The 20456-nt window shown below is 39.5% G+C and overlaps 1 protein-coding gene across 1 annotated transcript in view; it reads left to right on the top strand.

Moving 5' to 3' along the window:
* The first annotated feature begins 3968 nt into the window (after positions 1 to 3968).
* Positions 3969 to 20456, top strand: part of LOC122792293 (protein FAM110D-like) — a 292902-nt gene continuing 276414 nt past the window's right edge. The window contains exon 1 of the mRNA XM_044060069.1: positions 3969 to 4184. The gene's annotated coding sequence lies outside the window, so the exon portion shown is untranslated. The remainder of the gene's footprint in view (positions 4185 to 20456) is intronic.

Raw genomic sequence — 20456 nt, 5'->3', positions numbered from 1 at the left:
GCAAAATTCATTTAAAATGGGTGGTGAAAGCCAAACACACTCTGGCTAGGCTTATAAATGCCCTAGGGCAGATAGCCTAGTATGAACCTATGAACCTATGAACCTATATATATATATATATATATATATATATATATATATATGTATATAAAACAGTTCTGGGTTGCACCTAAAAGAGGCACATTTGCTGAGTTGCCTAACCTTGCAAACAAACACAGTTAGTGCAGAGACTTGAGGTTCTTTAAAGCTGTTAATGAGCTTCAGTCTATAGTCCAGGGTTTGAGTCCCTTCACTTCCATTTGCCTTGTGTGTGACTACATGTAAGTCACCACGAAGTACTCCTGAACTGAGCCTGTAAAATGTCAGTGTGAATCAGTGCTGTACATTGGTTAACAAATAATACAATTCATTGATCAGAAGTTCCACAGTGGTCATTAAATGGTTAAACTGATGCATCTTCCTTCTCTTACTGCCAGAGGAAGGAAATATCCCCTGGAATCCCATTCCTCTATATTTTAACACTTCCTATAACCTGTGCTCACTGTACCTCTACATATTATTTATATGACTGCTAGTAAAAGGTGGCTTCCGTTTTTTTTTTCATTAATATATTTATACTTTGTTGACAGGGTTAGTCCCACTAGGTCAGCAGCTTCTTATCAGGGAAGACCTGAGGCGGCATTCATAAGGACTAGGGTAAATTTGGCCAGACCTTGATAGGTGCAGTGGGATGTTTTACATCCATCTGAGCTACCACCATTTCATGCACATGGGGCCTTTGTTTAAAGTCTCATCTGAAAGACAGCACACACAAGAGTGCAGCACCCAGTTAAACTGCATTTCAGTGTCAGTACTAGAAAAAGGAATCCAAGCACCTGGTATGGGAATAGAATCCATATAGTTCTGATCGGGTCTATATTAGAATGATGAAACCGCACTTACACGAACCCCGAAAGGCCGACACATAAACAGTGAACCACATGAACACCGAATGTCCTTAAGCGCGAAATTCAAAATACTGAATCACCATAGTTGTCCACACCATGTTCAGTGAGGTAAAACATCAGTAGGAGATTCTCTTATCCGGTATAGCTCCCTAACGTAAATGTGCAATAGTTACTGACCTTAGGGTTAGGGTGTGGGTTAAGGTAAGTGCATATATAGCAATACATTCATATTTATTTTGTTAGGGTAGGCAGTATGTAGCAGGCGGTAGAGTTAGCCAACTATGGCAATTCGATATTTTGAATTTCGTGCTTAAGGATGTTCGGTGTTCTTGCAGTTTGCTGTGTATGTGTCGGCCTTTCGTGATTCGCGTAAGTGAGATTTCGGCATTCTAATATAGACCCTTCTGATCTTGGAGATAGCAAGGGTGAGCTATTTGGTAAGTCACTGACATATTTGTAGAGTCCTCTTGAGCACACAACAATCTATTTATCTGTGTAATCAGTTAGCTGATGAAGTTGTCCAGCTGGTATGAGTCCCATTTAATGGGAGCCACAGAGAAAAGCTTCAGTTACAAAGTGATAAATAAAGACATAAGAAAACAGACATTTACTACAGCAGAAAATATAAATATACAAGGCTATAAACATCATTTGTGTATGTGCCAGCTTACATACTAAACAAAGTGTGACATTTATAAACAGAGAGCAGAAAAAAGGTTTCAGTTACGAAGTGATAAAAGGCATAAGAGATCAAATATTTTCCACAACAGTAAAATATATATGCACAATGCTAGCATCACATATGTAAGTACAAGGCTACATACTTTAGAAGAAATGTGGCATTCTTCTGCAGAGAACTAAGTACCAGTAGGCAGTTATTTGATAATCATTTTAGACAATCATGAGGCAACCCACAATGTGAGGTGCAAATGACAGATAACTGAAAATATTAACAATTATTTGTGTCTATGCATAAAACTTTACAATACAGAAGACTATCGACAATGGCCGTAAATAACTAAGGCAATGCAATACAATATGAATGTGTGTACAGATTCTGTAAATGAGTACTGTCAATATGAAGTAAAAAAGGGCAAAGTGCTATAAATTATATTGACTATCTGTATAGCACAGAACACTTTCAGATGATTACAAACAGGCTATCTCCTAGACCAGTGTTGCCTCTTTTACACGTCTCTGCCAAACTAAGCTTACTGCCATCCATCTGGTTTCATATTCCACTCACCAGTTCATTTCTTATCTTTTTCATCTGTCTCTAAACCACTTCAACCTCTAAATCTCTTTAGAGAAGGTCCAAACAAGGGTGTGGCCAGGCTTACTCTTTGTACTTTATAGAGTACATTTTTCTGGGCATCACTAAGAAAACTGTAGCTTTTTCAGGACATGATACATCTGTGACAGTCTAAATGAATGTCGCCAACAATCCAAAACAATGTCTTTAGTGGTTTTAGAGGAAACAGCTAAAAATAATACATGTATTTAAGTGTTTGGGGATGACATTTTGTGACATGTTCACATTTTTTAATGCTGGGTGGGCTGGGGGCAGCAATAAGAGATTGTGAGTACAAAATGGGATTCGCTAACTATACCTTTGGGTCCAAACAACTGCACACAGTTTCTCTTCACTCTGCTTTCAAGGTAAATTTGACTTCCATGTCCCAAACACACAACAAGCTGGTTCATAGACCTGATCATAATCCTATATGTCTTCTCTCGTTCCATGCATAAATTCCCCCAAACAAGTTGTTGTATTCTGAGTCCCTGTTTTGAGAGGGCATGAATTTCCACTTTTGACTACATAATCTATGCTGTCACGTCTTTAAATGACCATTCACCTAACCTGATCACATCCCTAATGAAGCTATCCCCACATTAAAACTGTTTCCATCTACAGGACATCTGTATACAAGGTCATACAACTGATATTAGATCATATAGCAATATTCCTTTAGTGTGATAAAGGTTGTCTCCAAGGACCACAATTCTTAGACTGCTATGGCCTTGCTGCCCCCTCCCCGTATGTAAGCTATACAGAAGTACTGTCACTGCCCCATTACTGAATCATTTTCCCTCCCTTCCTCCAGATCACCTCACACTCCCAGAGCAGGTCCAAGATGTTTGTTGCTCCTTGTATCATTATGATTCAGCATCAGAACATTTCAATAACCAGTTTAGATAAATTGTCTTTTTGCTGCTAAATCGGACACTATGCCTTCAAGTTTACTTTCTGGTGAACATTGTTAATTTTAAAATGTACAGTCCTACAAACAGATATTGGAACCTATTCTGTGTAACCCTTAACTATTTATTTATATTTCATTTGTTTACCAGGATAGTACGCTGATCACAAAAGACCATTTGCAGGCACAGCCTAGCTGAAGAAATTCACTTATGTTCTTTATCCAGGTCCCCTTTACTTTTTAACTTTCAACAGAAGGGAAAGAAGCTCATTTTATTTTAGTAATATGTGCAGTCACTGTAACAGTTTGTAATCCATGCCTTTTCTTTGTTTAATTTCTATAGCAGGGATGTAGCAGACTGTGAGATCATGCTTACGTGCCTTGCCACCCCTGCTTCTCTAAAACATATTAACACCTTAGAATTTGAATAATCAGTCACATTGACTAACCTTTTTTTTTCTCTGTAATATATCACTTGAATCATATGTTACTATATTTATTGTTTGAGCTACCAATGTTCTTTGCTTCCCTTATTTGTGCATTACACATGCCGGCTGAACCCCAAATAGGTCCTGTTGGATCAGTGTACTACTCAAGTCAAAAAGTTAATAAAATCAAACTAAACACATAAATAAACATACAAACAAAAATAAATAAATAATCAAATAAGAAAATTCTATTTATTAAATGAAGAGGGTAGGTAGGGGGTTCTAGCATGAATTTAGCCTGCTATGTACCCGCCCACTCACACCCCTCCCCTAGCCCAGATGAGTCACTCCACTGCTAATTGCCTATTCTCTCTGCAGGACAGATTCAGCAAATAAGTCTGTTGCTGACTTGTGAGGGAGGAGGAGGCAGGAGTCTGAGAGTAATAGGCATGTGTTGTCTGCTCGTCTCCTGTTTTGGGCTGCATAGTTAGGAGTTGTAACTTTAGCATTCCAAAGTTGTCAGCAACAGATGCAGCTTGCTGTTTGGGAGCAAGTCTAGCTGTATTATCACTGGAATCTAATTAAAGGATATTTACACTTTGTATAAGGTAAGCCAAGCTAGATTCACATTAGTAAGGAAGAAATGTTTTTTTTCGAAATTTGTATTATGATAATAAAAATGTTGTTTAGTTTTCCTATTATTGTTTACACTTTCTTTCTTAAGTCTGTAGCTGGCTCTAAATGTGATTTTATAATGGTACTTTTGTGATGCATCCTGCAAACCTAATTCCAAAACAGGAAGATTATTAAAAATTCATCCTCCACTTTAAAAGATATAAGAAGTTAATTTTTTTTGTGGATAGGTGACTGGGTATTATTTAGTTACTCTTAGGCGTACTTTGTGAAGGATATAGAGACTTTATATGTGAAAAGTAGAGCTAGACCTAAATAGTAGGAGTATATATTCTGTTTTATCCCTAACTGCACATACCTGAGACATTATCTTATAGTCCATTTGGTGTATGGAGGCATTGTGACAAGTTACGGTGAAAGCTGAAGTAAATCTTGTGTAGCACAGTGACTCAGTGGTATGAACTCTGCTTCCTAACTCCCAGTGCCTAGGGTTCAGTCCAGGCTTCTGCTGTCTTGTGAAGTTTTGTATATTCTTTCTGTGTCATGGAGTTTGTTTTATATAAACTGGCTCCAAAACATGTCTGTTTAGCTACGGCAAACTGTATAAGCATGTCTCTTTTTAACTTTTGATATTCTTATGTACAATGTAAATTTGTCCTGGAGCCTTTCTCTCCTGAAAATAGACTCTTCAGCCCAATTGGATTTTGCCAGTAAACAAATGTCAATAAAAAAAAATGTTGCTGTATTTACATTTGCCCTTGTGGCCTACTTAACTTGTGGTGGAAAACAGACCAAGGAGGACCTAGTCACTTGCCCAAATAACTGATAAATGAGCAGAATGTTAAATTACTACAAACAAGATAGACTGAAAAATACTTTATTCGGCAACAATTTTAAATTAACTGACATTCTAAAATTGAGTTTTAGAAACATCTGGTGACAGAAAACTAAGACATTAACATGTTTAATGTAGTATAAATGTTAGATGAGCAGTAAAATGTGTGTTGTGTTGTGATATGATAACTATTCTTTTATCATCCTTAAGCAGTTAAACTGCAGTCATAAGTTTCTCTGTCTCTGGTAGTGTGATTAGATGTTTGACTGATATTATTTGAAAAACGGCTGCCAAAGAAAGGGTAGAAATGTAGTATTTAGTGCTTTAATACTCAGACTAATAAAGAATGGAAGTGGTAAATATTGCATTTCTATCCTTTCTTTGGTGACTGTCCAAAAGCTTTTGGAGTTTTTGAGTTCTATTGTTTAAGCTGTTTGGATTTTTATACATTTCTGAGGATAAAATGCAAATTCTTAATTTGTTTACAACAATTATTGAATATTTACCCACCAGAATTCAAAATAGATATTTAGGTGTTTATTTATATACACCAGCCTGTCTGCCTCTGTTCTGTAGTGATAAAAGGAATCACAGGATTAGTGAGCTGTTCTACCTCTGTACAATAACATTAAAAGCAGTATAGTTGACTTTTGTTTACATCTACATCAGTGTGCCTGGAAGAGTCTTGCTCTTTATATAATCTGTTTGGTATTAAAATCAACAAAAAAGGCATGTTTTCAAACATGACAACTTTTTATTCTGCTAGTGTAAATCCAGCAAGTCCACAGCTAACTGTAACTATTGTCTGCCTAGTTTTAAGCACTGTGGTGTCTTGAGTAGGGGAGTAGATTTATGTGTGCTCTATAGGACCACTTGTTGCACTTTCTGTATTGCAAGCACAGATGTACTGACCCCATAGTTTCCGTTAAATATTGAGTGTCCAAGTGTGAAAATACTACTGTTAGATGGATTGTTTGTATGATCTTCTTCTCTTCCCATGGTTTCACTTTATCTGTACTGTAGAATTAACTGTTTTGAATAGTATACTTTTCAAACCAGACTTGCAACTGTGTGAAGAAATCTGCTGGCTGCCCTCTGTACCCAAAATTATGTTTTGTAGTTTGTTAGCATTTTGAGTGCCTTTGTATTAGTCTAAACTTTGAATCCAGTGATTAGTAGGATGACCTCAGGTAAAACTGCATCTCATTCCCTGGTGGTCCTCTAATCAAGCTGTGTTTAGTTTGTAGCAAAGCAAGTTGAACGGTCTTATAAAATGGAATGTAGGTGACCTGATGACACTTGTGGCCATTCTCCTTGTGTAGAGGTTCTACATAGGTTTGAACGGGAAGTGTAAGCTATACTGATTTTTGGGATGGAGGTTGCTAGCGGATGGTATTCGTTTTAAGCTGTATATATTTTTTCCTTTCATGTGTTCTTAGAACTGTGCACCTCTCAGAGAGTGTCGCTGTTGATAGCTGTAAACCTGTAGATGGCGCCAGTGATATGTGTGGCTTGCCTTTTGCTTTGGCCAGCTGAGATGCTGAATTTGCTGATTAATGAGAACGTTCCAAGTAGAAGATATGCTTTAATACTGTGACATGTTTCAGCTGGGTCAGCCCCTGCAAGTAGCACTTCTGGCATGCCTCCCAGGATTAGCCTTTCTCCGTGTGGTACAGTACTGTAGGCAAACATTATCGATTTATTGCTCCCCCATTGCACCTGAAGTGCTGTTTTTTTTTTTTTTTTTTTTTTTTTTTTTTCTGCAGCGTGTGTGGCAGAGTTACCTAAACCAGCCCTGCTGCTCTCGCCTGTGCAGTGCAGGTGAATGAACAGTAAATGGAACAAATCTCTTGCCTCATAATCATGTATCACACAAATGTAGAGCACTTGCTCTCTTTGAAATACATAATAAATTAACAAAATATGAACCCAAAGAGCATATTTCCAAGAAGTTAGCAGACATGTATGCTTATCTCCTCAGAGTCTTAATTCTGAATGCAAGTGTCTAGCTTTCTCATTGTAAAAAATGTATATGTATACATGTGAAAAATGGATTTGTGCAGGCAAGCTGAGAAGGGCATGTATTTATTTAAGTTTTAAAACACAATTGCTCAGTAATGTTGGATGGACAATGTGTTCAGGTACATAAATGTATTTCACATATACATATGTGTAGAGAACATTTTAGTTCGAAAGCTGTAAGTAGCTGGGGTGGCAAAGTGGGCTGTTATTACAGGACAGGCTTTGATCAGTGATGTATGGCTATGCTGTTTGGCATCCCAGGTTAATGATAAAAATTTGGAATATTTATAAGTAAAGAATCATATAATGCAGATTATTTATTTTGATGGTAAAATAATAATTTGACACTCTCGGTGCCTCAATAACTTTTTTTTTTAAGGCAAGAAGCAGGAGGATGTTATAAACCTTTCAAAGGTATGGAATATCCAACACAATGGGAGTCTTAAAAAAAAAAAAAAAAACTAGAGCAGGAGCATGTAACTGTGCAGAATGCAAACAAAATACACAGGCAGTACCCTGCAAATGGCATATAAATGTATATATGCAAGAAAACTAATTTTCACCCAATGGAAGGCAGGAGGCTTGATCATATAATGGTTAAGAACACCACCTGCTGTTTATTTAAGAGCCCTTTTGATCTCTGGTCTTCGGGGGAGGATTTCCTCTTAGCATTCAGTCTCAATGCATTTTAAACAATGAGACTAAACTCTTAGTGAGGAGTTATTGTCACAGGCTAGGGGAAATATTTCTAATACTCACTTTCCTTTGTGACCTTATACAAAATGCTGTTAAGTATGTATATGGGCAACTGTTGGGTTAAACAAACTGGTGTGAAGGGCCCTCAGACTAATTGAACAAGGCATAAATAAATGTAGCTACAACAGCAGCCATCCTAGTTTAGGGAGGGCTTTATAAAGCTGCTTCCCCTTCCAGCTACCTTGGTGACAGTTTGCTTCGGTGTTAAGTAGAAGCTGCCAGGTAAATATGCCACAGATGAGCATGGGAAGCAAAATGCATTAGACTGTAACAATGCATAGTAGAAAACTAATTTTGTATTGCGGAATGCATAAGGAAAATACTCTATTTATGCCTCTGGACTAGTATGTCTGTTCGTCCCTTTTTCTAATTTATCCCCCCGGTATTCTGTACCTTTCCAGCTGATCATATGCTTTCCACTCTGTGCTTCTATAAAGGGTAGGGACTAATGAGCCAAGTACAGAACCCTTTCATTACCCAGCACAGAAGGGAGCTCTAATCGAATATCTACAGTGTCTCTACATTAATGTACTGTTCAACTGTAGAAATGTAGCTCTGAACCTGTGAGCTGACCTGCTTGTTCATCAAGAAAAGATTTATTTATTTATTTATTTTCCTGCATGTTACAACCAGAGGGAAGTATCTTGCAGACTAAGTAAATTTAAATAAAATGTATCCTCTGCGTAGGGCACATAAGTATCAAATCTGCGAGCTGTACCCTAGCCATGCTTACCCCTAGTCTAGCTCAAAAACCATCCAGAGTGTCGGGTATAATGTGTACCAGAGTCTCTTTTTTTTTTTTTGCCCTACTCATTGGATTTGTAAGGATGCAAGATGGGGATTTACCAAATTAAGTGACCAACCTTTAGCAAAGGGTTTGCAGTAGCAGCTTTGCAAAGAAGGTGCATTTTCTGTTACAGTATCTATTGAATAATGCCTGTTTGTTTCTACACAGAGTTCAAAAAGTATTCTGGGCAGGTTGTTGGCAACAGCAAAGCTCTGGCTAAATTTGTGTGTGTAGATTAGCACTAATTACTGTCCTTTGGGGGGGGGGGGGTGCTGCACTCCTGACTTTGTCCTTCCTCCTTTGGATGTGATGCCTACTAACCTATGAACCTGTTTTCTGTCAGCCATTCCCTATTGCATATCACCACTGTTTGTGTGTGTGTGTGTGTGTGTGTGTGTGTGTGTGTGTGTGTGTGTGTGTGTGTGTGTGTGTGTGTGTTTAAAGTAACCTAGGCAGTTTTATTCTTCAGTGGCAGCAGGTACTGAATTTGTAGATGAATCACTGAAATGCTAAGTTAGTTACAGTTCTCCTTAATGTGGAATTATTCGGATTTCTTTTACTTCAGCAGAGATTGTGCATATAGACTGTTGGTGGATTATAATGATGGCAGCTGAGTGGCCTTTTTCTGGTTGAAATGTTCTGAAATCAGTATAGACTTTGTCATTATTGGTTCATATGTTTTGTTTTACTGCTTATTGAAAAATGTTCAAAACTATAAATTTTAGTGGTAATGTATTAAACAAAGAATATAATTTTATGAAAAATATATTAGGTTGGCTGAATAGTATGACTTGAAGCAAGATGAATCACTGATTAAAAAAAAAAACACAAGTCACATAAGACACGGTAGTAAAACTTTAATAAACGGAAAGTGCTTTCACAGCCTAGATGCTGCTTCCTCAGACCATTAAATACAGCCTAAAGCTCTGTCGGAAACGAATATACAAGTATTTTATTTTATTTTACATTTGTTTACTGGGCTAGTCTAACTGGATATATGTCCATTTTCAGTAGAGGCCCGGGGAGAAAAGCTCCAGGTAGAAAGAACAAACAGTCTTTCTCCTCAGTGATATTATTAAAATGTCCAAACCTAGTTGAGAAATCTAATTTTCTATAGCCATAAATTTGAATATATGCATTTCACTGTACTGGGAAACCTTGTACAAGTGCATCACATGCTTCAAGTTATCTAATGCTCGTAATATGTTCTCAAACTTCTGTTAGTTTTCCCCATATAAAAAGAAGAGCACAGCATGCAATATACTAAGTAAACGATATCCCTTGTGTTGCAGTCTGTACATTAAATACAAACTTCTTACCTAACATAGGATGTTGAAATTCACTGCCGTTATTGATGTAACAACAAAAACTGCAAACACCACAGGGAAAAAGTTCCTATTTTGAGTTCTACTATGTGATTGTGCATGGTTATAGCACAGAAGTAAAAGAGAGAGAATTACGTTGGATCATTAAGCTACAAGTATATGTATTCCGTGGTGGTACAGCGGTAGCGTTGTTACCTCACAGCAAGAGGTTCTCCTGTTCGATTCTCGGCTTGGCTTGGGAGTGCCTTCTGTGTGGAGTCTGCATGTCCTCCTCGCGGTTGGGTAGTGTTCGAAAGACGTGTGTGTAAATGGGCGTGCCTTCGTTGAAGGTTGGGCATCGAGCTGGCACCTCGGCGTTTCGTAAAAAATCTACTGCCAATCATTAGCGGACCGGAGTTCCGCTGTGGTGACCCCTTACCGGTCAAAAGACAAACAACATTAAGCTACAAGTATATAGAGATAAAGGTTTGAGTGAGAAAGCGTGTCTAAAACCTGTGTTGAGATCTAGGAGCCTATGGAGGTGATGGGTTGCTACTGTTTACTTAAATCCTATTACTATTAGCTTGATTATATTGTATTCAGGTTTTTAGGAAGTTTTACCATGTGCTTTTATTGCATGTTATTGTGTCTAGGCTGCATGCATTTATACATGGTCCTAAAAATGTGTGCAGGGGGCCCATGGCTTAAAAACAGCCCAAAGGTACATTTAATCTGCCACTGGTCAGATGCATTTTCTGTGAATTGGGTTTCAATGCAGTTCCAAATTTAAATTAAATCCACCTCTGTGGCTCTGCTCGACAGGGGCACAAGAAAATAATTTTCTTGGGTAGCGAAAGCCAGGGTACCTTTTTGGCTAGGCTTGTATAGGCCTAGTACCTACCTATAAAGTAACTTTAAAACTAAATTCACTGGACAGTTCACTGACACCAACAGGTTTAACCTGAAAAGTTGTTTCACATTGTGCAGGCAGTGTTTTCTAACCGAGTATAGAAAAAAAACCTTCCAATTTGGACTTCATCGGGCTTTCTCCCCCCTCCTCCTTTGCTCAGTGCTGTAAGCCCCTCTCCACCATTCTTTTTTTGGTCTGCTAGCACAGTATGCATGGTAATTCTCCACATCTTGTTTTCTGTCAGGATTTTCATCTTTCTGGAAAGACTTCTTTGCTTTGCTAAAATATCATGCAGCGTTTGCAAATACAGTTAGGTCTTGGCATGTTGTCAGTGACAACTTCTTCCCTTCCCTGCTCTTGACATTTTGATGTATCCCTGAATCCACCTTACCCCACTTCATAATTAGCTGTTTTGCCTCTATCTTGTGGGTGATTTAGAAATTGCCGAGTTGCATTCACTACTGGACAGAAGCTAATGGCCTGTATAGTCTGTATTTATGTAGTGCTTTTCTTATCTTGGACCATTAGAACAATGTATTGCTGATAAGCAGGGATTTCACCACTACAGGACTGAATGACTATGTTTTTACAGCCTCCCTGCAGCACAGTGATCTGCAGAAGTATTTGCTGTATTGATGATCCTATTTATTGCTGAATGAATGACCTCTGACCTCCATTTAGTAATATTGCTATATATGATTGACAGCAATTTGCACCAGCAAGTCATTGTAATGGAATAAGCAGTTCAGGTTTTGCCACAAAATAACACATAGCCCCCCCCTCCCCCCAAGTGTCAGTCTTCCAGGTTTCTAGCTGCAAGCTGCCCCCTCCCCCAATTACTGGGGCGTAGTATTTGCTCAATGTCATGCATGGAGACATTTGGAACCTGGGCCTTGGCCTACCCCATTTCTTAGATTATATACCTCTAATTGTACTGATTCTTTTTATTTCAGCATCTAATTGCTTTATATTTGTTTGCATGTTTTCCTTCTTAGCAGCTCAGCATACACTCGGTCCAGTATGCTGAGGACTCTTTGCTTTATCCCACAACCTGCAGACACTGACGGGTTGGGGGCTTAATAATTTGGGTGGCTTTGAGGCAGGAACCCACCTCAGATGGTTTTCTGCTATCTAGCACACTTCCTCCTTTCCTGTGCCTTTGTCATGCAGTAAAGTTATTGTAGCCTCTTGGTGACATCCGTGAGATTTCTTTGCTGTGCTGTAATGTTACTGTAACTTCATGATTACATCCAGAGTTTCTAGTGCTGTACTTCATCTTGACAACGTTGCATTTCATAATCTCCATCAGACTACTTTAATGCCAGTAAGTAGAACACTGGACCCTTTTACTCTTTCTCCAGACCTGTCAAAAATATTAAGGTAGCAGCATAATTTGACAACTGTCAAATGCAGTTAATTGGTTTACAAGCAGCAAAATGCAAAGCAGTCTGATCAGACAGTGTAACTTTTTTCCCATTAATGTTATTTGTAAGGAGAGCTGGAATCAACTTTCCATCTTTAAAAAAATGGTAGATGGCTATAAGGGATTTTAAAACTAATGCTATACCACGCATTTGCAAGGCCAGTGTAGGGCTGTTACTGAGCAAACATTTAGTTTTGTCTTCATATGTGCCCATGTCACAGGTGGTTAATGGGGTAACACTAGTTACAGGTGGTTAATGGGTGACACTTGTCTCTGAGGAGTAACCAATCACTGATCATGGATCAGTATTTATGCTAGTTATGTTGTTCTTCAATTAACTTCTAGTTGCCCATCTCCAGAAGGGAGGGTGAGCTTCACGTTTTGTACAGAAGTGACCCCTGTCTGCTAATTACTTGTAGTGTTAACATTAATGCTAGTAGGAGGAAACCTGCAGTGGTCGATTGTGAGGAGGGTGCAGGGATGGCTGGACAGTGTAGTGGGATAGCCATGACAAAAGTGAAAGCTAGACTTTACCTTTGTAGTGCTTGAGTGTTGACTGCCTTGGATGAGGATGTCAGCTTACTTGAATGCGAAAGGCCCACTAGTCAGAGAAGTGACATGCTCTTGGATAGAAAAATCCATTTTAGATGCAATAATTTTAAAAGTTTGAAGTATAGTAGAAACCAAAATAAGTAATATTTTTAAAAGTGTATAATTTATCTGATATGCATCTTCCCTCTTGTATTTGGCAGAGTGAGTTTAAGAATGGGGGATGAAATGCTATAATAGGGTTCAGGAGGGTAATGAGAGGGGAAAACAGTGACATGAGTGACTGAAAATGTTTACAATCTGGTAACTTTGTGACACTTGCCCTGCCCAGAGTGGTGATTTGCTGTTAGGATTTAGCTTTTTGTCAGGTGCCCACAGCTGCATACAGACTATCTTAATTTACTGCTGACAGTCTGTTCAAACACTGCTAGACCATACTCGTCAAAGGCTGTCACAATGGGCACTGCATGACCGCCTGACTGCCAGTGAATGAGGAGTTCCCTGGCAATTACATGGACAAAGGTGACCCCAGCAAGATGGCTTCATGGCTCATCCTCTAATAAACGTACAGCTTTGAAAATTTCTGCAGTAGTGTTACAGTGCTGCATATTATTGAAGCAATTGGCACTCTGGTGCAGAGCGTAACCTAGACATAGGCCAACTTACACATTTGAAGAAAAGGAATCGGGAATCATGGGATCCTTCACTTGCTGCTGCATAATGCATCTTTTTCTGCAAATAGTTTCTCTGATCATACTAGCCTAGTTGTGAGAGCAAAGTACTTGTAAGCAGCCACAGTTTATTAACCTTTCTAAAGAGGTTTGTAGAACTGTAACATTGGTGAGATTTATTCTTGAATGCTATGAACTTGTCATGGAAACACTGAGTCCTCCTGAATGTTATGAACTTGTCACGGAAGCATTTGGTCCAATAAAGCTGGAATGGCTAGATTCAGAAGAACATTGGTTGCTGTGTTTGGGATATTACCAAAAGAATGCTTCATGCTGAAGGCTGGGTTTTCAACTTCTCCAAAGCTTGTTTACACGTAATGAAAAGAGGGCTGGTTCTGTCACAGACGCTTGAGACAGATTCTTATCTGAAGTTATATTTCTAATTTAGACAGCCTGGACTGTCCAGTGGTATCATTTACTGAACCATCTGATAATCATTTGAAGTACAAGTTGGTGAATATTAGGACAAAACCCTCATGAAGGTGTAAAATGCATTGTAATCAACCCAGTAACTATGCTGTTAAATATGGGATTCTTATTGGAGTTTGTATGTCTGGCATATTGTGGAATCTCTGTGAATAGCAAGTATTGGATATTTTTATTTGAATAACTGGAGGATTAGAAATGAACACCTGCTGTTCAAGAATTTTGCAAGTGGAGGAAAGAGGAGGATGGTCCTAAAAGTGGATACTGAAAGGATTGCCTCTTGTGTGGATAAAACATAATGGTGGATATCTTTTAAACAAGAGCTAGAAACCTTTCAGGAAACTGTTCAAGAACATCATAACAGAAAAGATTTGACAATGCTTCAGCTGTATATCCCAGGACATTTTGATAAACGTGTAGTCTGCCTTGAGGCAGCATCTTGCTAAAGCAGGCCTAGTACCCTCCGGATGCTGGTGGGCATACATTTTTTGTAAATTAGAAACTCAGGGGAGTGGTGTCTGCGTTACTGATGTATTATACTTGCAATGGTGTGGTAATGGGTTTTAATGTTTGAATGTACCATAACATTCACTGTTACTAGGTAAGAAAATGTCGGTACTGGAAAGATGTTAAATATTAAGGTGCTTATGTGCAGCAAGCATTGGAGCATAGGAGTAGCTGCTGTGTTGAGGATTAAAAACCTACTGACTCCATGTGTGGTGAAGACAGTCCAGTTCCCAATGTGAATTTGCTTAAAACGGTGGATGTCTTTTTCAGGACTCTGTTTTTCTCGATGCTTAGGTCCTTTTAAAGTTAAGTAGAGAGAAAAAAAGACTAGTATCGAGATCAGAGAAGCTGTAAAGGTGTATGTTCTTTCTCATGAGGTTTTCTAACTTGAGACCCCCCCTGTAGGAATTGTACCCAAAACGTATCTTATGGCTAGAAGTTTCAAGGAACGCCGTAATAAGTCTCTGACATGTTGCTGAGAATAATTAAATTTGAGTATTGTTTTTTTAAAAATGACTCCACTTTTTTTTTGTAGGGAAGTCAGCTGTGCTGACACCTGTGGTTGGTCTCCCAATGAGACAAGTTTTTGAGGGGGGTTATACAAGCTATCTCTGTACTGTCAGATGATTTGCTCTTTCTGATACATTGAAGTCAAAGGTACCATGGGTCTGATGTGTCATGCCATCTGCAGGGCTATGATAAAGATAGGAGTGAGTGGGCTTGCTTGTCTCCTGTGCTGATTTTTGTTTAAAAGATTCCAAAGACCCTGCAACACTTGATTCTGTACCTGCAAATGTTTCTCCAGACTTGATGGCAGCATGATGGTCTGTATGTGTTATATTCCGCTAACCTTTATTTATGTGGGGGGATTAAAAAATAGTAAAACCCTTTCACCTAGGTAGACTCCAGAGTGCAAAATGAAAAAGCCCTGACTTGACCCAAGGTGGTGGTGGAACTAAGACTGGGAGTGAGCAGATGATGCTAGCTTGCCCACCTGGAGAGGGAAGGTAGCTTGTTCTTCTGCTCTGTCCTTACCAGAGACTTGGGGGTGGAATCTGCACAAAAACCAAAGATGTTTGCCTACCAAGCAGCATTAGGGATGCATATGGTAATGTGCATGTGATCCTGTGAGGTTGCTATTGCAAGACGAGGTCACAAACTACTGACTGGGACTATGAGTTAGGAACCGTAAAATAGAATAGCCATTCTTTTTTCAATGTGTATACTAGTGAATTTGAGAGCCTGGGCTGCTGTGTAATATTCTGGACTCTAAGATGGTTATGGTCTGGCCTTTTAAATTCTGACAGCTCCATCTGTGGAGAGGATATCTTAGTAGACAACAGAAATGTAGGGGATGTAGGACTGTCTGTCTCCTCAACTGAAGGCAGACAGGACAATTGTTTGAGTTGCCAGTCATATCCGATTGAAGAATTTTGTTAAACTTTGTGTGTCATCTAGCATGAGTCCCACCACCATAGAGAACATTCCTGAAGTAAACAGAGTGTAGAATCAAAGTGGCACAAGTGTCTGAAATCCATACAAGAAGGGTAAAATACTATAAAACCTGTCATATTTTACTGACTCATCACTCGAGTTTCAAGGTAGATATCCCATTGTATCAATAAGAGAAAAGGGAAAATTCAGAACTCTGCTGCCAGCTGAAAGTTTTGGAGAGATGTGTGTAGTACACTCTAAGGATAAACTTTCTTCTAACTGATGAAGCATTTTTTATTCTGGGTTCTGTATAGTCCTATCCTACTTTGTGCTAAACTGCATGCTTACAGGTTCTGTTATTTTGTAAGCTCTGAATTGTTTTTTGGCCCAGGTTATGACTTGTTGTGATGGCCTAACTACTTATTTTAACAAATGGTCTGATAAGTAGACCACTGTATGGACACAGCTTCCCATTGTATGGATCAATGATCACTTCACTGACAGATGCCATTAAGTCCTTTTAAATTTGCTTCAAAGAAAACTGTGTGAAGATGAGCAGCATAAAAGTCCTCCTTTAAGATCACCATATCCTGTGATTGGCAGTGAAGAATCTGCCACCATAATTTCTTTTTAGAATCAGTCATCATGTTGAGGAGCTTCCAGTTTCAGGCCTTTCAGCATAAGGAATAAAGAATATGGCACTTGATATACTTCTGCACCACTGCAGTCAATATTTAATGTGATGCAGAACCAGCAATATGGGCTTTGACTTCACTGCTACCAATTAATATACAGAGGACAGGGAAGGGTGTATTTTTAAAAGTGTAGTACTGCTAGGGTAATAGCAAACACCTGCCACACTCCTTCACTCAAAGTTCTTCACTACACATCAACAGATCTGAGTGCTCTTCAACAGCAGCCATTATACATCACTTTTTGAATGATCTAAAGTCTGATTCTTTGCGATAAGTCCTCTTGTTAACATTGTTTCTAATCCTAGCTCTTCCAACTGAAGAGTAGGACATATTGTAAAATATGCTTGCAAGTCCAGTAGAGCAGTGTGTCACCTCGTGTTGTGTGTCACCTCGTGTAGTGAACTCTTTTAGGTTTTGCTGGAGATGGGGGTACAGTTGATTAGTAACTTTGTAAAACTGAAATGCTGGATTCAAAGTACCCCATGATATCCCGCTATGGACAGGTTAGTAATGTAGCTCCGTAAGCTGGCTAATTGGGAACAACAAGGGTTTTAGGCTATGGACAGCCTACATTAGGTGGTAAAGAACTGCTTGTTTCATTAATTAAAACCATGAAGAGTGTTGTTCCTACTGCTACTTAAATGGAGCATGTGAAAAGATGTTGATTCAAAATCCATTTTGTTATGGGTACTGCTGTAGCACGGGTTGTCACTGGCTACTGAGAAGCTGATTACATTGCTGCTGTGTTGTGAAGAAAGTGAAGTCTGGTTTTCTGTTTCTGTTACAGTACAGAGAGACACCCCCCCCCCCCCCCCGTAGGCTGAAGCTGACATAAAAGTAATAGTACGAGACACTGGTCTAGAACAGAGTACGTTAGACTCCTCTGCCTACTTGGATGCATTTGTAATTCACAGTATTTCCATACATTGCTAATGTAGTCTGTAAATGATGGGGGGGGGGTGAAGCTTAGTGGGAGAACATTTGTAATATCTGTAGAAATTGATGGTGTGACATTTATGTAGTGTCACAGTGGGTTATGATGGTGTGACATTTATGTAGTGTCACAGTGGGTTAGCCTGTTTGAGTTAACAGGTGATGGCTGACCATGCCAGAGGCTTTGACCAGGTCAGAATGTACTGTTAGGATTTCTGACATGAAGCTTGCAGTTATTCCAAACTGAGAACTGTGCAGATTATCTTGGGACTCCTTTTGTCTTTGAGTGGACCCTGACTTTGTCCCTTTGTATAGGACTTACTCACTTGATAATGGAGTTAGGTACCATAACCTTTCAAGCCCAGATATTCATCCCATTTATTCCTTATCTCCTCCTGGAAACGGACACTGTCATGGCACTGTCTCTGGGCACTAGTTATAAATGTCATACTCATGGAGTTGGGCTAGTACACTGTAGAACATCATGTCAAGGCCCAGTGTGAATTGGAGTATATGGTACAAAATGGGTAATCGTATCTTTCTTCAGCCTGCCTTGGGGGCCACCTGCATTTAATCCTTCCTCCGCTTTACTACTATGCTGGCAAGTTTAAACCTACAACCCCCCCACCCCCACCCCGAGCAACATTAAAACAATTCTATTTGTTTGCCCTTGAATATTTAAGCTGCCTTTGTGGTTCATCTATCCTCTGGGTACATTAGTACTGCTCTGGTGTTCCCTTTGGCTACATACTCTATTACTCTATAGGATTTGCTTAATTCACTGCCAGACAGCTAACATGGTCAGCAAAAGTAACCTAGATAAAATGTTTTTGCTGACTAACTTGGTCTTGCAGTCTGCATTGTTTTTTTCCTGCTTAGTGTGTGCATCTGACTGACCCATCTTGTGTTCATGCCTTCTTTGAGATGATCACACTAAATGAGTCCTGGGATTCAGTTAAGTGTTGTGCCTCATGTTTATCTCCCTCTGCCATTATGACCACATCTGGGAGGGGGTTTTAATGGTTCTGAAATTTCTGAGGTTTGAAGAGCCCCAGTCTCCGTTAAATTATTCTCTATTAATATAGTGGAATAATCAGTGAATTTTGTTGCTAGAAGTGTGTTTGTTGTTGGTGTGTATTTAACATCCTCCGGGCTAACACTTAAGGTACTTTTTAACCGACTTGCCATTCTGAGTAAAATTGATACTAGAATCTGTTCAGCATAATAACATTTTGCATTATTTAGTGCAGTATGCAGTCAACAGCTATCTGATTAGTAGCTCCACATTCTTAAGGTACACAATACTCCACGCTGTGACATGCTCGCATATAACAATTATAGAGATTTTGCTGCATTCACAACCAGCTCTTAAACTTCCTCAATCACAACCTCCTTTCCTCCTCGCAACATGGTTTTAGACAAAAATATAACACTAGTACTGCCCTTTTGTCTTTTGCCAACACTACCCAGCATCTCTGTCATAGTACATGTGGGTGTGAATGACATGAGACATACCTCCCTGGACTACATGAAAAGAGACATGGAGGAGCTCTTGGATTATGTAGCCCAGGTGGGTATGACCCTAGCCCTGAGCAGCATCCTACCATCACCCAGAATGATACCACAGTACAAGCAGAAAATGATTGATTTCTGGTGTCATTCTAAGGGGATCCAGTATCTGTCTACCTGGAATGACATGACTGACAGACCTCGATCCTTTGCCAGAGATGGCCTGCATCTGTCACCACTGGGCTTCCGGATACTGGCAAAGCCTATTGCCACTCCACAGTGTCTTTTTTAGGTGGTGTTCCAAAGACCAAATTATCACCATAACAGCTACAAACAAATGCAATCAGTCATGCTGCTCAATGCTAGAAGTCTAAATCTCAAAATGGAGAACATCGACATTTGTGCTGTAACAGAGACCTGGTTCAAGGCAGCAGAAAGCACCCTTGCATTACCAAGCTATAACTTATTCCACACCTTTCAGCCACAGAACTTGGACCAAAGCTCCAAAGGTAGTGATGTTTCCATATTCATAGAGGATCCGCACACCTCCAGACTGGTAGCCCAACATAACGCATCTGAGATACTTCAGGTGCAGCTAACATTGGGTAAGACAGCGATTCAGGTCATAGCCTGCTATAGGTCCCCAACCATGTCCCAAGACTCACTCCACATTCCTAAGCACCTTGGAGAATATTAGGGTCCAACCTAACACTCTCATACTGGGCGACTTCAACTACCTGTCCATTAACTGGGAAAACTACTCGTGGTACCAATACACTTGCCCAATGCTTTCTGGAATTCATTAAATCCAATGCTCTGGACCAGCTTGTTCTTACCCCCACTAGAGGTAGCAACATCCTTGACCTGATCATTTACTAACATGGGTGACCCATTGTTCTACACCAATAGTCAACTCCTCCCTGGCTAGAGCCAACCACAAACTAATCACCTTGGAAATCCCCATCCCCACAAAGGTAACCACCATGAAAAACTTCTCCAAAAGCTAACTTTTGGCTTCTAAAAACAGAGGTGGCTAACTTCACTGCACCCATGCAAATGGAGAATAGTTGAATGACCACCGAACCATACACCAATGCACTGTACAAACATGTACACAAATGCATGGATCTCACCATACCCAATAGAATCAAGATGCTGGCCTCAAAAAATCTGGTGGTCCCCTGCCATAAACAAACTCTACAACTGAAGTAGGAAACTGATGCGGAATAAGGCGAAGTCCCAAGACTGGAAAAACTCCCTTATCCGCCTCAACAAAAGGTAGAGATCCCTCATCAAATCCTCCTAAAGCTAGCTATGAAAACAGAATTGCATTGGATAACCACAAGGCCTTCTTTAGTTCATAGGTTTATACTAGGCTATCTGCCCTAAGGCATTTATAAGCCTAGCCTAGCCCAAAGTTTTGTGG

This window comes from Protopterus annectens, chromosome 1.part2, assembly GCF_019279795.1.
Source record: "Protopterus annectens isolate FY-2018-M chromosome 1.part2, PAN1.0, whole genome shotgun sequence".
Lineage (NCBI taxonomy): Eukaryota > Metazoa > Chordata > Ceratodontiformes > Protopteridae > Protopterus > Protopterus annectens.
Note: the sequence above shows the minus strand (reverse complement) of the source record. Positions and strands in the feature narration are given on the sequence as shown.